Here is a 13673-nt window from a genome sequence, read left to right as displayed (position 1 = left end):
ACAAACTTGGCCAAAATCAATAGTACACGCAAATATAGGAGACTTTCGATTATATAGTCTCAAAGATATTTGCTTTTTTCACCACTTACCAGCCAAGGTTTGCTCTACCCCTGCCTCCTGTATTCACCATCCACTCTGAAAAAAGACAGCTCAACTTCATTGGGATCAAACCTAAACCTCCCACCAACACACCTTGACATTGGGTTGCACAGCTTTTTAGACTTTATGCTAATGATATAGGAGGCGGGAAGGTGAGAAAACTGGCAGAGGGACAATCAGAAGGATTGTGCTGAGCTTAATCACGCGTCTTTTACTTTAACCTAGAGCTGGATTCACCATCTACACTGATTACTATTGCTCTGTCATATACTCCACACTTCTGCTGCGTTTGTCTGTGTGTTGACTAATGAAGGCCGGGAAACCTTCTCTCTGTGCTGCGCTGTATATGGTAGAGCCCAGAGTTGCTAGTCTCCTCCCAAAAGCCTGGAGTCAATTGACAATGTAGAGCTAGAGTTTGCAGAGGGTAGAACCGGTGAAAATGCAGAATACAAGACATATAAGGGTCAGAAATAGTATGATTTCCCATGTACACACACTGCAGCGTATTCTGAAAAGTTACTTGAAAGTACAGTTACTACTCTCGACTCCAAAATGGCAAGTTATTCTTGGTTTGAAAAAAAAAACTTGCATTTTCACACAGTTTGTAACTGGGGATGTAGCTCAGTGGTAGAGCGTACGCTTTGCATGTGTGAGGCCCCGGGTTCAATCCCCGGCATCTCCATGGCCAGCCTGCATGTATGTGCAAGGAACGCACTTCCATTTCGTGGTCACTTTTTCTCACCCTTGTTCGCTTCCTGCAGCCGCTGTGTGAAGTAAATACGTGTGAGTGCTCCAGGCTTCCCGTACACTTTTGGGGATGTAGCTCAGTGGTAGAGCGCATGCTTCGCATGTATGAGGTCCTGGGTTCAATCCCCAGCATCTCCAACCTTTTTCAAATATGGCTAGACATCTTTGGCTAGCACACCACTCAAGCTAAGTGTCAAGACTCGCAAGGAATCTCTGCCGCTTAAACTGTTTGCTTTGCCATGTCACTTGGCAGGACAAGGCTTTCTCGATTGCAAGGTCTTAACACTGCCTAAGCCACGGGCAACACTTTTTCCCACTCAGTAAAATGACTTGAATGGGAACTGGACATTCAACAAACTTGGCCAAAATCAATAGTACACGCAAATATAGGAGACTTTCGATTATATAGTCTCAAAGATATTTGCTTTTTTCACCACTTACCAGCCAAGGTTTGCTCTACCCCTGCCTCCTGTATTCACCATCCACTCTGAAAAAAGACAGCTCAACTTCATTGGGATCAAACCTAAACCTCCCACCAACACACCTTGACATTGGGTTGCACAGCTTTTTAGACTTTATGCTAATGATATAGGAGGCGGGAAGGTGAGAAAACTGGCAGAGGGACAATCAGAAGGATTGTGCTGAGCTTAATCACGTGTCTTTTACTTTAACCTAGAGCTGGATTCACCATCTACACTGATTACTATTGCTCTGTCATATACTCCACACTTCTGCTGCGTTTGTCTGTGTGTTGACTAATGAAGGCCGGGAAGCCTTCTCTCTGTGCTGCGCTGTATATGGTAGAGCCCAGAGTTGCTAGTCTCCTCCCAAAAGCCTGGAGTCAATTGACAATGTAGAGCTAGAGTTTGCAGAGGGTAGAACCGGTGAAAATGCAGAATACAAGACATATAAGGGTCAGAAATAGTCTGATTTCCCATGTACACACACTGCAGCGTATTCTGAAAAGTTACTTGAAAGTACAGTTACTACTCTCGACTCCAAAATGGCAAGTTATTCTTGGTTTGAAAAAAAAAACTTGCATTTTCACACAGTTCGTAACTGGGGATGTAGCTCAGTGGTAGAGCGCACGCTTTGCATGTGTGAGGCCCCGGGTTCAATCCCCGGCATCTCCATGGCCAGCCTGCATGTATGTGCAAGGAACGCACTTCCATTTCGTGGTCACTTTTTCTCACCCTTGTTCGCTTCCTGCAGCCGCTGTGTGAAGTAAATACGTGTGAGTGCTCCAGGCTTCCCGTACACTTTTGGGGATGTAGCTCAGTGGTAGAGCGCATGCTTCGCATGTATGAGGTCCTGGGTTCAATCCCCAGCATCTCCAACCTTTTTCAAATATGGCTAGACATCTTTGGCTAGCACACCACTCAAGCTAAGTGTCAAGACTCGCAAGGAATCTCTGCCGCTTAAACTGTTTGCTTTGCCATGTCACTTGGCAGGACAAGGCTTTCTCGATTGCAAGGTCTTAACACTGCCTAAGCCACGGGCAACACTTTTTCCCACTCAGTAAAATGACTTGAATGGGAACTGGACATTCAACAAACTTGGCCAAAATCAATAGTACACGCAAATATAGGAGACTTTCGATTATATAGTCTCAAAGATATTTGCTTTTTTCACCACTTACCAGCCAAGGTTTGCTCTACCCCTGCCTCCTGTATTCACCATCCACTCTGAAAAAAGACAGCTCAACTTCATTGGGATCAAACCTAAACCTCCCACCAACACACCTTGACATTGGGTTGCACAGCTTTTTAGACTTTATGCTAATGATATAGGAGGCGGGAAGGTGAGAAAACTGGCAGAGGGACAATCAGAAGGATTGTGCTGAGCTTAATCACGCGTCTTTTACTTTAACCTAGAGCTGGATTCACCATCTACACTGATTACTATTGCTCTGTCATATACTCCACACTTCTGCTGCGTTTGTCTGTGTGTTGACTAATGAAGGCCGGGAAGCCTTCTCTCTGTGCTGCGCTGTATATGGTAGAGCCCAGAGTTGCTAGTCTCCTCCCAAAAGCCTGGAGTCAATTGACAATGTAGAGCTAGAGTTTGCAGAGGGTAGAACCGGTGAAAATGCAGAATACAAGACATATAAGGGTCAGAAATAGTCTGATTTCCCATGTACACACACTGCAGCGTATTCTGAAAAGTTACTTGAAAGTACAGTTACTACTCTCGACTCCAAAATGGCAAGTTATTCTTGGTTTGAAAAAAAAAACTTGCATTTTCACACAGTTCGTAACTGGGGATGTAGCTCAGTGGTAGAGTGCACGCTTTGCATGTGTGAGGCCCCGGGTTCAATCCCCGGCATCTCCATGGCCATCCTGCATGTATGTGCAAGGAACGCACTTCCTTTTGGTAGTCACTTTTTCTCACCCTTGTTCGCTTCTTGCATCCGTTGTGTGAAGTAAATACGTGTGAGTGCTCCAATATTCCGGTACACTTTTGGGGATGTAGCTCAGTGGTAGAGTGCATGCTTCGCATGTATGAGGTCCTGGGTTCAATACCCAGCATCTCCAACCTTTTTCAAATATGGCTAGACATCTTTGGCTAGCGCACCACTCAAGCTAAGTGTCAAGACTCGCAAGGAATCTCTGCCGCTTAAACTGTTTGCTTTGCCATGTCACTTGGCAGGACAAGGGTTTCTCGATTGCAAGGTCTTAACACTGCCTAAGCCACGGGCAACACTTTTTCCCACTCAGTAAAATGACTTGAATGGGAACTGGACATTCAACAAACTTGTCCAAAATCAATAGTACACGCAAATAAAGGAGACTTTCGATTATATAGTCTCAAAGATATTTGCTTTTTTCACCACTTACCAGCCAAGGTTTGCTCTACCCCTTCCTCCTGTATTCACCATCCACTCTGAAGAAAGACAGCTCAACTTCATTGGGATCAAACTTAAACCTCCCACCAACACACCTTGACATTGGGTGGCACAGCTTTTTAGACTTTATGCTAATGATATAGGAGGCGGGAAGGTGAGAAAACTGGCAGAGGGACAATCAGAAGGATTGTGCCGAGCTTAATCACGCGTCTTTTACTTTAACCAAGAGCTGGATTCACCATCTACACTGATTACTATTGCTCTGTCATATACTCCACACTTCTGCTGCGTTTGTCTGTGTGCTGACTAATGAAGGCCAGGAAACCTTCTCTGTGTGCTGCGCTGTATATGGTAGAGCCCAGAGTTGCTAGTCTCCTCCCAAAAGCCTGGAGTCAATTGACAATGTAGAGCTAGAGTTTGCAGAGGGGAGAACCGGTGAAAATGCAGAATACAAGACATATAAGGGTCAGAAATAGTCTGATTTCCCATGTACACACACTGCAACGTATTCTGAAAAGTTACTTGAAAGTACAGTTACTACTCTCGACTCCAAAATGGCAAGTTATTCTAGGTTTGAAAAAAAAAAACTTGCATTTTCACACAGTTCATAACTGGGGATGTAGCTTAGTGGTAGAGCGCACGCTTTGCATGTGTGAGGCCCTTGGTTCAATCCCCGGCATCTCCATGGTCAGCCTGCTTGTATGTGCAAGGAATGCACTTGTTTTTGGTGGTCACTTTTTCTCACCCTTGTTCGCTTCCTGCAGCCGCTGTGTGAAGTAAATACGTGTGAGTGCTCCAGGCTTCCGGTACACTTTTGGGGATGTAGCTCACATGTATGAGGTCCTGAGTTCAATCCCCACCATCTCCAACCTTATTCAAATATGGCTAGACATCTTTGGCTAGCGCACCACTCAAGCTAAGTGTCAAGACTCGCAAGGAATCTCTGCCGCTTAAACTGTTTTCTTTGACATGTCACTTGGCAGGACAAGGCTTTCTCGATTGCTAGGTCTTAACACTGCCTAAGCCACGGGCAACACTTTTTCCCACTCAGTAAAATGACTTGAATGGGAACTGGACATTCAACAAACTTGGCCAAAATCAATAGTACACGCAAATATAGGAGACTTTTGATTATATATTCTCAAAGATATTTACTTTTTTCACCACTTACCAGCCAAGGTTTGCTCTACCCCTGCCTCCTGTATTCACCATCCACTCTGAAAAAAGACAGCTCAACTTCATTGGGATCAAACCTAAACATCCCACCAACACACCTTGACATTGGGTGGCACAGCTTTTTAGACTTTATGCTAATGATATAGGAGGCGGGAAGGTGAGAAAACTGGCAGAGGGACAATCAGAAGAATTGTGCTGAGCTAAATCACGCGTCTTTTACTTTAACCTAGAGCTGGATTCACCATCTACACTGATTACTATTGCTCTGTCATATACTCCACACTTCTGCTGCGTTTGTCTGTGTGTTGACTAATGAAGGCCAGGAAACCTTCTCTGTGTGCTGCACTGTATATGGTAGAGCCCAGAGTTGCTAGTCTCCTCCCAAAAGCCTGGAGTCAATTGACAAGGTAGAGCTAGAGATTGCAGAGGGGAGAACCGGTGAAAATGCAGAATACAAGACATATAAGGGTCAGAAATAGTCTGATTTCCCATGTACACACACTGCAGCGTATTCTGAAAAGTTACTTGAAAGTACAGTTACTACTCTCGACTCCAAAATGGCAAGTTATTCTAGGTTTGAAAAAAAAAACTTGCATTTTCACACAGTTCGTAACTGGGGATGTAGCTCAGTGGTAGAGCGCACGCTTTGCATGTGTGAAGCCCTGGGTTCAATCCCCGGCATCTCCATGGCCAGCCTGCATGTATGTGCAAGGAACGCACTTCCATTTGGTGGTCACTTTTTCTCACCCTTGTTCGCTTCCTGCAGCCGCTGTGTGAAGTAAATACGTGTGAGTGCTCCAGGCTTCCCGTACACTTTTGGGGATGTAGCTCAGTGGTAGAGCGCATGCTTCGCATGTATGAGGTCCTGGGTTCAATCCCCAGCATCTCCACCCTTTTTCAAATATGGCTAGACATCTTTGGCTAGCACACCACTCAAGCTAAGTGTCAAGACTCGCAAGGAATCTCTGCCGCTTAAACTGTTTGCTTTGCCATGTCACTTGGCAGGACAAGGCTTTCTCGAATGCAAGGTCTTAACACTGCCTAAGCTACGGGCAACACTTTTTCCCACTCAGTAAAATGACTTGAATGGGAACTGGACATTCAACAAACTTGGCCAAAATCAATAGTACACGCAAATATAGGAGACTTTCGATTATATAGTCTCAAAGATATTTGCTTTTTTCACCACTTACCAGCCAAGGTTTGCTCTACCCCTGCCTCCTGTATTCACCATCCACTCTGAAAAAAGACAGCTCAACTTCATTGGGATCAAACCTAAACCTCCCACCAACACACCTTGACATTGGGTTGCACAGCTTTTTAGACTTTATGCTAATGATATAGGAGGCGGGAAGGTGAGAAAACTGGCAGAGGGACAATCAGAAGGATTGTGCTGAGCTTAATCACGCGTCTTTTACTTTAACCTAGAGCTGGATTCACCATCTACACTGATTACTATTGCTCTGTCATATACTCCACACTTCTGCTGCGTTTGTCTGTGTGTTGACTAATGAAGGCCGGGAAACCTTCTCTCTGTGCTGCGCTGTATATGGTAGAGCCCAGAGTTGCTAGTCTCCTCCCAAAAGCCTGGAGTCAATTGACAATGTAGAGCTAGAGTTTGCAGAGGGTAGAACCGGTGAAAATGCAGAATACAAGACATATAAGGGTCAGAAATAGTCTGATTTCCCATGTACACACACTGCAGCGTATTCTGAAAAGTTACTTGAAAGTACAGTTACTACTCTCGACTCCAAAATGGCAAGTTATTCTTGGTTTGAAAAAAAAAACTTGCATTTTCACACAGTCCGTAACTGGGGATGTAGCTCAGTGGTAGAGCGCACGCTTTGCATGTGTGAGGCCCCGGGTTCAATCCCCGGCATCTCCATGGCCATCCTGCATGTATGTGCAAGGAACGCACTTCCATTTCGTGGTCACTTTTTCTCACCCTTGTTTGCTTCCTGCAGCCGCTGTGTGAAGTAAATACGTGTGAGTGCTCCAGGCTTCCCGTACACTTTTGGGGATGTAGCTCAGTGGTAGAGCGCATGCTTCGCATGTATGAGGTCCTGGGTTCAATCCCCAGCATCTCCAACCTTTTTCAAATATGGCTAGACATCTTTGGCTAGCACAACACTCAAGCTAAGTGTCAAGACTCGCAAGGAATCTCTGCCGCTTAAACTGTTTGCTTTGCCATGTCACTTGGCAGGACAAGGCTTTCTCGATTGCAAGGTCTTAACACTGCCTAAGCCACGGGCAACACTTTTTCCCACTCAGTAAAATGACTTGAATGGGAACTGGACATTCAACAAACTTGGCCAAAATCAATAGTACACGCAAATATAGGAGACTTTCGATTATATAGTCTCAAAGATATTTGCTTTTTTCACCACTTACCAGCCAAGGTTTGCTCTACCCCTGCCTCCTGTATTCACCATCCACTCTGAAAAAAGACAGCTCAACTTCATTGGGATCAAACCTAAACCTCCCACCAACACACCTTGACATTGGGTTGCACAGCTTTTTAGACTTTATGCTAATGATATAGGAGGCGGGAAGGTGAGAAAACTGGCAGAGGGACAATCAGAAGGATTGTGCTGAGCTTAATCACGTGTCTTTTACTTTAACCTAGAGCTGGATTCACCATCTACACTGATTACTATTGCTCTGTCATATACTCCACACTTCTGCTGCGTTTGTCTGTGTGTTGACTAATGAAGGCCGGGAAGCCTTCTCTCTGTGCTGCGCTGTATATGGTAGAGCCCAGAGTTGCTAGTCTCCTCCCAAAAGCCTGGAGTCAATTGACAATGTAGAGCTAGAGTTTGCAGAGGGTAGAACCGGTGAAAATGCAGAATACAAGACATATAAGGGTCAGAAATAGTCTGATTTCCCATGTACACACACTGCAGCGTATTCTGAAAAGTTACTTGAAAGTACAGTTACTACTCTCGACTCCAAAATGGCAAGTTATTCTTGGTTTGAAAAAAAAAACTTGCATTTTCACACAGTTCGTAACTGGGGATGTAGCTCAGTGGTAGAGCGCACGCTTTGCATGTGTGAGGCCCCGGGTTCAATCCCCGGCATCTCCATGGCCAGCCTGCATGTATGTGCAAGGAACGCACTTCCATTTCGTGGTCACTTTTTCTCACCCTTGTTCGCTTCCTGCAGCCGCTGTGTGAAGTAAATACGTGTGAGTGCTCCAGGCTTCCCGTACACTTTTGGGGATGTAGCTCAGTGGTAGAGCGCATGCTTCGCATGTATGAGGTCCTGGGTTCAATCCCCAGCATCTCCAACCTTTTTCAAATATGGCTAGACATCTTTGGCTAGCACACCACTCAAGCTAAGTGTCAAGACTCGCAAGGAATCTCTGCCGCTTAAACTGTTTGCTTTGCCATGTCACTTGGCAGGACAAGGCTTTCTCGATTGCAAGGTCTTAACACTGCCTAAGCCACGGGCAACACTTTTTCCCACTCAGCAAAATGACTTGAATGGGAACTGGACATTCAACAAACTTGGCCAAAATCAATAGTACACGCAAATATAGGAGACTTTCGATTATATAGTCTCAAAGATATTTGCTTTTTTCACCACTTACCAGCCAAGGTTTGCTCTACCCCTGCCTCCTGTATTCACCATCCACTCTGAAAAAAGACAGCTCAACTTCATTGGGATCAAACCTAAACCTCCCACCAACACACCTTGACATTGGGTTGCACAGCTTTTAAGACTTTATGCTAATGATATAGGAGGCGGGAAGGTGAGAAAACTGGCAGAGGGACAATCAGAAGGATTGTGCTGAGCTTAATCACGCGTCTTTTACTTTAACCTAGAGCTGGATTCACCATCTACACTGATTACTATTGCTCTGTCATATACTCCACACTTCTGCTGCGTTTGTCTGTGTGTTGACTAATGAAGGCAGGGAAGCCTTCTCTCTGTGCTGCGCTGTATATGGTAGAGCCCAGAGTTGCTAGTCTCCTCCCAAAAGCCTGGAGTCAATTGACAATGTAGAGCTAGAGTTTGCAGAGGGTAGAACCGGTGAAAATGCAGAATACAAGACATATAAGGGTCAGAAATAGTCTGATTTCCCATGTACACACACAGCAGCGTATTCTGAAAAGTTACTTGAAAGTACAGTTACTACTCTCGACTCCAAAATGGCAAGTTATTCTTGGTTTGAAAAAAAAAACTTGCATTTTCACACAGTTCGTAACTGGGGATGTAGCTCAGTGGTAGAGCGCACGCTTTGCATGTGTGAGGCCCAGGGTTCAATCCCCGGCATCTCCATGGCCACCCTGCATGTATGTGGTCACTTTTTCTCACCCTTGTTCGCTTCCTGCAGCCGCTGTGTGAAGTAAATACGTGTGAGTGCTCCAGGCTTCCCGTACACTTTTGGGGATGTAGCTCAGTGGTAGAGCGCATGCTTCGCATGTATGAGGTCCTGGGTTCAATCCCCAGCATCTCCAACCTTTTTCAAATATGGCTAGACATCTTTGGCTAGCACTCCACTCAAGCTAAGTGTCAAGACTCGCAAGGAATCTCTGCCGCTTAAACTGTTTGCTTTGCCATGTCACTTGGCAGGACAAGGCTTTCTCGATTGCAAGGTCTTAACACTGCCTAAGCCACGGGCAACACTTTTTCCCACTCAGTAAAATGACTTGAATGGGAACTGGACATTCAACAAACTTGGCCAAAATCAATAGTACACGCAAATATAGGAGACTTTCGATTATATAGTCTCAAAGATATTTGCTTTTTTCACCACTTACCAGCCAAGGTTTGCTCTACCCCTGCCTACTGTATTCACCATCCACTCTGAAAAAAGACAGCTCAACTTCATTGGGATCAAACCTAAACCTCCCACCAACACACCTTGACATTGGGTTGCACAGCTTTTTAGACTTTATGCTAATGATATAGGAGGCGGGAAGGTGAGAAAACTGGCAGAGGGACAATCAGAAAGATTGTGCTGAGCTTAATCACGCGTCTTTTACTTTAACCTAGAGCTGGATTCACCATCTACACTGATTACTATTGCTCTGTCATATACTCCACACTTCTGCTGCGTTTGTCTGTGTGTTGACTAATGAAGGCCGGGAAACCTTCTCTCTGTGCTGCGCTGTATATGGTAGAGCCCAGAGTTGCTAGTCTCCTCCCAAAAGCCTGGAGTCAATTGACAATGTAGAGCTAGAGTTTGCAGAGGGTAGAACCAGTGAAAATGCAGAATACAAGACATATAAGGGTCAGAAATAGTCTGATTTCCCATGTACACACACTGCAGCGTATTCTGAAAAGTTACTTGAAAGTACAGTTACTACTCTCGACTCCAAAATGGCAAGTTATTCTTGGTTTGAAAAAAAAAACTTGCATTTTCACACAGTTCGTAACTGGGGATGTAGCTCAGTGGTAGAGCGCACGCTTTGCATGTGTGAGGCCCCGGGTTCAATCCCCGGCATCTCCATGGCCAGCCTGCATGTATGTGCAAGGAACGCACTTCCATTTGGTGGTCACTTTTTCTCACCCTTGTTCGCTTCCTGCAGCCGCTGTGTGAAGTAAATACGTGTGAGTGCTCCAGGCTTCCCGTACACTTTTGGGGATGTAGCTCAGTGGTAGAGCGCATGCTTCGCATGTATGAGGTGCTGGGTTCAATCCCCAGCATCTCCAACCTTTTTCAAATATGGCTAGACATCTTTGGCTAGCACTCCACTCAAGCTAAGTGTCAAGACTCGCAAGGAATCTCTGCCGCTTAAACTGTTTGCTTTGCCATGTCACTTGGCAGGACAAGGCTTTCTCGATTGCAAGGTCTTAACACTGCCTAAGCCACGGGCAACACTTTTTCCCACTCAGTAAAATGACTTGAATGGGAACTGGACATTCAACAAACTTGGCCAAAATCAATAGTACACGCAAATATAGGAGACTTTCGATTATATAGTCTCAAAGATATTTGCTTTTTTCACCACTTACCAGCCAAGGTTTGCTCTACCCCTGCCTACTGTATTCACCATCCACTCTGAAAAAAGACAGCTCAACTTCATTGGGATCAAACCTAAACCTCCCACCAACACACCTTGACATTGGGTTGCACAGCTTTTTAGACTTTATGCTAATGATATAGGAGGCGGGAAGGTGAGAAAACTGGCAGAGGGACAATCAGAAAGATTGTGCTGAGCTTAATCACGCGTCTTTTACTTTAACCTAGAGCTGGATTCACCATCTACACTGATTACTATTGCTCTGTCATATACTCCACACTTCTGCTGCGTTTGTCTGTGTGTTGACTAATGAAGGCCGGGAAACCTTCTCTCTGTGCTGCGCTGTATATGGTAGAGCCCAGAGTTGCTAGTCTCCTCCCAAAAGCCTGGAGTCAATTGACAATGTAGAGCTAGAGTTTGCAGAGGGTAGAACCGGTGAAAATGCAGAATACAAGACATATAAGGGTCAGAAATAGTCTGATTTCCCATGTACACACACTGCAGCGTATTCTGAAAAGTTACTTGAAAGTACAGTTACTACTCTCGACTCCAAAATGGCAAGTTATTCTTGGTTTGAAAAAAAAAACTTGCATTTTCACACAGTTCGTAACTGGGGATGTAGCTCAGTGGTAGAGCGCACGCTTTGCATGTGTGAGGCCCCGGGTTCAATCCCCGGCATCTCCATGGCCAGCCTGCATGTATGTGCAAGGAACGCACTTCCATTTCGTGGTCACTTTTTCTCACCCTTGTTCGCTTCCTGCAGCCGCTGTGTGAAGTAAATACGTGTGAGTGCTCCAGGCTTCCCGTACACTTTTGGGGATGTAGCTCAGTGGTAGAGCGCATGCTTCGCATGTATGAGGTGCTGGGTTCAATCCCCAGCATCTCCAACCTTTTTCAAATATGGCTAGACATCTTTGGCTAGCACACCACTCAAGCTAAGTGTCAAGACTCGCAAGGAATCTCTGCCGCTTAAACTGTTTGCTTTGCCATGTCACTTGGCAGGACAAGGCTTTCTCGATTGCAAGGTCTTAACACTGCCTAAGCCACGGGCAACACTTTTTCCCACTCAGTAAAATGACTTGAGTGGGAACTGGACATTCAACAAACTTGGCCAAAATCAATAGTACAAGCAAATATAGAAGACTTTCGATTATATAGTCTCAAAGATATTTGCTTTTTTCACCACTTACCAGCCAAGGTTTGCTCTACCCCTGCCTCCTGTATTCACCATCCACTCTGAAAAAAGACAGCTCAACTTCATTGGCATCAAACCTAAACCTCCCACCAACACACCTTGACATTGGGTTGCACAGCTTTTTAGACTTTATGCTAATGATATAGGAGGCGGGAAGGTGAGAAAACTGGCAGAGGGACAATCAGAAGGATTGTGCTGAGCTTAATCACGCTTCTTTTATTTTAACCTAGAGCTGGATTCACCATCTACACTGATTACTATTGCTCTGTCATATACTCCACACTTCTGCTGTGTTTGTCTGTGTGTTGACTAATGAAGGCCAGGAAACCTTCTCTCTGTGCTGCGCTGTATATGGTAGAGCCCAGAGTTGCTAGTCTCCTCCCAAAAGCCTGGAGTCAATTGACAATGTAGAGCTAGAGTTTGCAGAGGGGAGAACCGGTGAAAATGCAGAATACAAGACATATAAGGGTCAGAAATAGTCTGATTTCCCATGTACACACACTGCAGCGTATTCTGAAAAGTTACTTGAAAGTACAGTTACTACTCTCGACTCCAAAATGGCAAGTTATTCTTGGTTTGAAAAAAAAAACTTGCATTTTCACACAGTTCGTAACTGGGGATGTAGCTCAGTGGTAGAGTGCACGCTTTGCATGTGTGAGGCCCCGGGTTCAATCCCCGGCATCTCCATGGCCAGCCTGCATGTATGTGCAAGGAACGCACTTCCATTTCGTGGTCACTTTTTCTCACCCTTGTTCGCTTCCTGCAGCCGCTGTGTGAAGTAAATACGTGTGAGTGCTCCAGGCTTCCCGTACACTTTTGGGGATGTAGCTCAGTGGTAGAGCGCATTCTTCGCATGTATGAGGTCCTGGGTTCAATCCCCAGCATCTCCAACCTTTTTCAAATATGGCTAGACATCTTTGGCTAGCACACCACTCAAGCTAAGTGTCAAGACTCGCAAGGAATCTCTGCCGCTTAAACTGTTTGCTTTGCCATGTCACTTGGCAGGACAAGGCTTTCTCGATTGCAAGGTCTTAACACTGCCTAAGCCACGGGCAACACTTTTTCCCACTCAGTAAAATGACTTGAATGGGAACTGGACATTCAACAAACTTGGCCAAAATCAATAGTACACGCAAATATAGGAGACTTTCGATTATATAGTCTCAAAGATATTTGCTTTTTTCACCACTTACCAGCCAAGGTTTGCTCTACCCCTGCCTCCTGTATTCACCATCCACTCTGAAAAAAGACAGCTCAACTTCATTGGGATCAAACCTAAACCTCCCACCAACACACCTTGACATTGGGTTGCACAGCTTTTTAGACTTTATGCTAATGATATAGGAGGCGGGAAGGTGAGAAAACTGGCAAAGGGACAATCAGAAGGATTGTGCTGAGCTTAATCACGCGTCTTTTACTTTAACCTAGAGCTGGATTCACCATCTACACTGATTACTATTGCTCTGTCATATACTCCACACTTCTGCTGCGTTTGTCTGTGTGTTGACTAATGAAGGCCGGGAAGCCTTCTCTCTGTGCTGCGCTGTATATGGTAGAGCCCAGAGTTGCTAGTCTCCTCCCAAAAGCCTGGAGTCAATTGACAATGTAGAGCTAGAGTTTGCAGAGGGTAGAACCGGTGAAA

The 13673-nt window shown here is 45.2% G+C and overlaps 21 non-coding genes across 21 annotated transcripts; all 21 read left to right on the top strand.

Annotated features, from left to right (window-relative positions):
* Positions 1–709: 709 nt before the first annotated feature.
* On the top strand, positions 710–781 carry TRNAA-UGC (transfer RNA alanine (anticodon UGC)). Its single transcript has one exon. It is a non-coding gene; the product is annotated as a tRNA-Ala (tRNA).
* Positions 782–912: 131 nt separating this feature from the next.
* TRNAA-CGC (transfer RNA alanine (anticodon CGC)) lies at positions 913–984 on the top strand. The gene has a single exon. It is a non-coding gene; the product is annotated as a tRNA-Ala (tRNA).
* Positions 985–1907: 923 nt separating this feature from the next.
* TRNAA-UGC (transfer RNA alanine (anticodon UGC)) lies at positions 1908–1979 on the top strand. The gene has a single exon. It is a non-coding gene; the product is annotated as a tRNA-Ala (tRNA).
* Positions 1980–2110: 131 nt separating this feature from the next.
* TRNAA-CGC (transfer RNA alanine (anticodon CGC)) lies at positions 2111–2182 on the top strand. Its single transcript has one exon. It is a non-coding gene; the product is annotated as a tRNA-Ala (tRNA).
* A 923-nt stretch (positions 2183–3105) lies between these two features.
* On the top strand, positions 3106–3177 carry TRNAA-UGC (transfer RNA alanine (anticodon UGC)). The gene has a single exon. It is a non-coding gene; the product is annotated as a tRNA-Ala (tRNA).
* A 131-nt stretch (positions 3178–3308) lies between these two features.
* TRNAA-CGC (transfer RNA alanine (anticodon CGC)) lies at positions 3309–3380 on the top strand. Its single transcript has one exon. It is a non-coding gene; the product is annotated as a tRNA-Ala (tRNA).
* Positions 3381–4304: 924 nt separating this feature from the next.
* On the top strand, positions 4305–4376 carry TRNAA-UGC (transfer RNA alanine (anticodon UGC)). The gene has a single exon. It is a non-coding gene; the product is annotated as a tRNA-Ala (tRNA).
* Positions 4377–5482: 1106 nt separating this feature from the next.
* Positions 5483–5554, top strand: TRNAA-UGC (transfer RNA alanine (anticodon UGC)). Its single transcript has one exon. It is a non-coding gene; the product is annotated as a tRNA-Ala (tRNA).
* A 131-nt stretch (positions 5555–5685) lies between these two features.
* On the top strand, positions 5686–5757 carry TRNAA-CGC (transfer RNA alanine (anticodon CGC)). The gene has a single exon. It is a non-coding gene; the product is annotated as a tRNA-Ala (tRNA).
* Positions 5758–6680: 923 nt separating this feature from the next.
* Positions 6681–6752, top strand: TRNAA-UGC (transfer RNA alanine (anticodon UGC)). Its single transcript has one exon. It is a non-coding gene; the product is annotated as a tRNA-Ala (tRNA).
* A 131-nt stretch (positions 6753–6883) lies between these two features.
* On the top strand, positions 6884–6955 carry TRNAA-CGC (transfer RNA alanine (anticodon CGC)). The gene has a single exon. It is a non-coding gene; the product is annotated as a tRNA-Ala (tRNA).
* Positions 6956–7878: 923 nt separating this feature from the next.
* Positions 7879–7950, top strand: TRNAA-UGC (transfer RNA alanine (anticodon UGC)). Its single transcript has one exon. It is a non-coding gene; the product is annotated as a tRNA-Ala (tRNA).
* A 131-nt stretch (positions 7951–8081) lies between these two features.
* Positions 8082–8153, top strand: TRNAA-CGC (transfer RNA alanine (anticodon CGC)). Its single transcript has one exon. It is a non-coding gene; the product is annotated as a tRNA-Ala (tRNA).
* A 923-nt stretch (positions 8154–9076) lies between these two features.
* TRNAA-UGC (transfer RNA alanine (anticodon UGC)) lies at positions 9077–9148 on the top strand. The gene has a single exon. It is a non-coding gene; the product is annotated as a tRNA-Ala (tRNA).
* Positions 9149–9255: 107 nt separating this feature from the next.
* On the top strand, positions 9256–9327 carry TRNAA-CGC (transfer RNA alanine (anticodon CGC)). The gene has a single exon. It is a non-coding gene; the product is annotated as a tRNA-Ala (tRNA).
* Positions 9328–10250: 923 nt separating this feature from the next.
* Positions 10251–10322, top strand: TRNAA-UGC (transfer RNA alanine (anticodon UGC)). Its single transcript has one exon. It is a non-coding gene; the product is annotated as a tRNA-Ala (tRNA).
* Positions 10323–10453: 131 nt separating this feature from the next.
* On the top strand, positions 10454–10525 carry TRNAA-CGC (transfer RNA alanine (anticodon CGC)). The gene has a single exon. It is a non-coding gene; the product is annotated as a tRNA-Ala (tRNA).
* A 923-nt stretch (positions 10526–11448) lies between these two features.
* TRNAA-UGC (transfer RNA alanine (anticodon UGC)) lies at positions 11449–11520 on the top strand. Its single transcript has one exon. It is a non-coding gene; the product is annotated as a tRNA-Ala (tRNA).
* Positions 11521–11651: 131 nt separating this feature from the next.
* TRNAA-CGC (transfer RNA alanine (anticodon CGC)) lies at positions 11652–11723 on the top strand. The gene has a single exon. It is a non-coding gene; the product is annotated as a tRNA-Ala (tRNA).
* Positions 11724–12646: 923 nt separating this feature from the next.
* TRNAA-UGC (transfer RNA alanine (anticodon UGC)) lies at positions 12647–12718 on the top strand. The gene has a single exon. It is a non-coding gene; the product is annotated as a tRNA-Ala (tRNA).
* A 131-nt stretch (positions 12719–12849) lies between these two features.
* Positions 12850–12921, top strand: TRNAA-CGC (transfer RNA alanine (anticodon CGC)). The gene has a single exon. It is a non-coding gene; the product is annotated as a tRNA-Ala (tRNA).
* The last annotated feature ends 752 nt before the right edge of the window (positions 12922–13673 follow it).

This window comes from Dendrobates tinctorius, unplaced genomic scaffold, assembly GCF_039654945.1.
Source record: "Dendrobates tinctorius isolate UK_male_01 unplaced genomic scaffold, ASM3965494v1 ptg000011l, whole genome shotgun sequence".
Taxonomy (NCBI): domain Eukaryota; kingdom Metazoa; phylum Chordata; class Amphibia; order Anura; family Dendrobatidae; genus Dendrobates; species Dendrobates tinctorius.
Note: the sequence above shows the minus strand (reverse complement) of the source record. Positions and strands in the feature narration are given on the sequence as shown.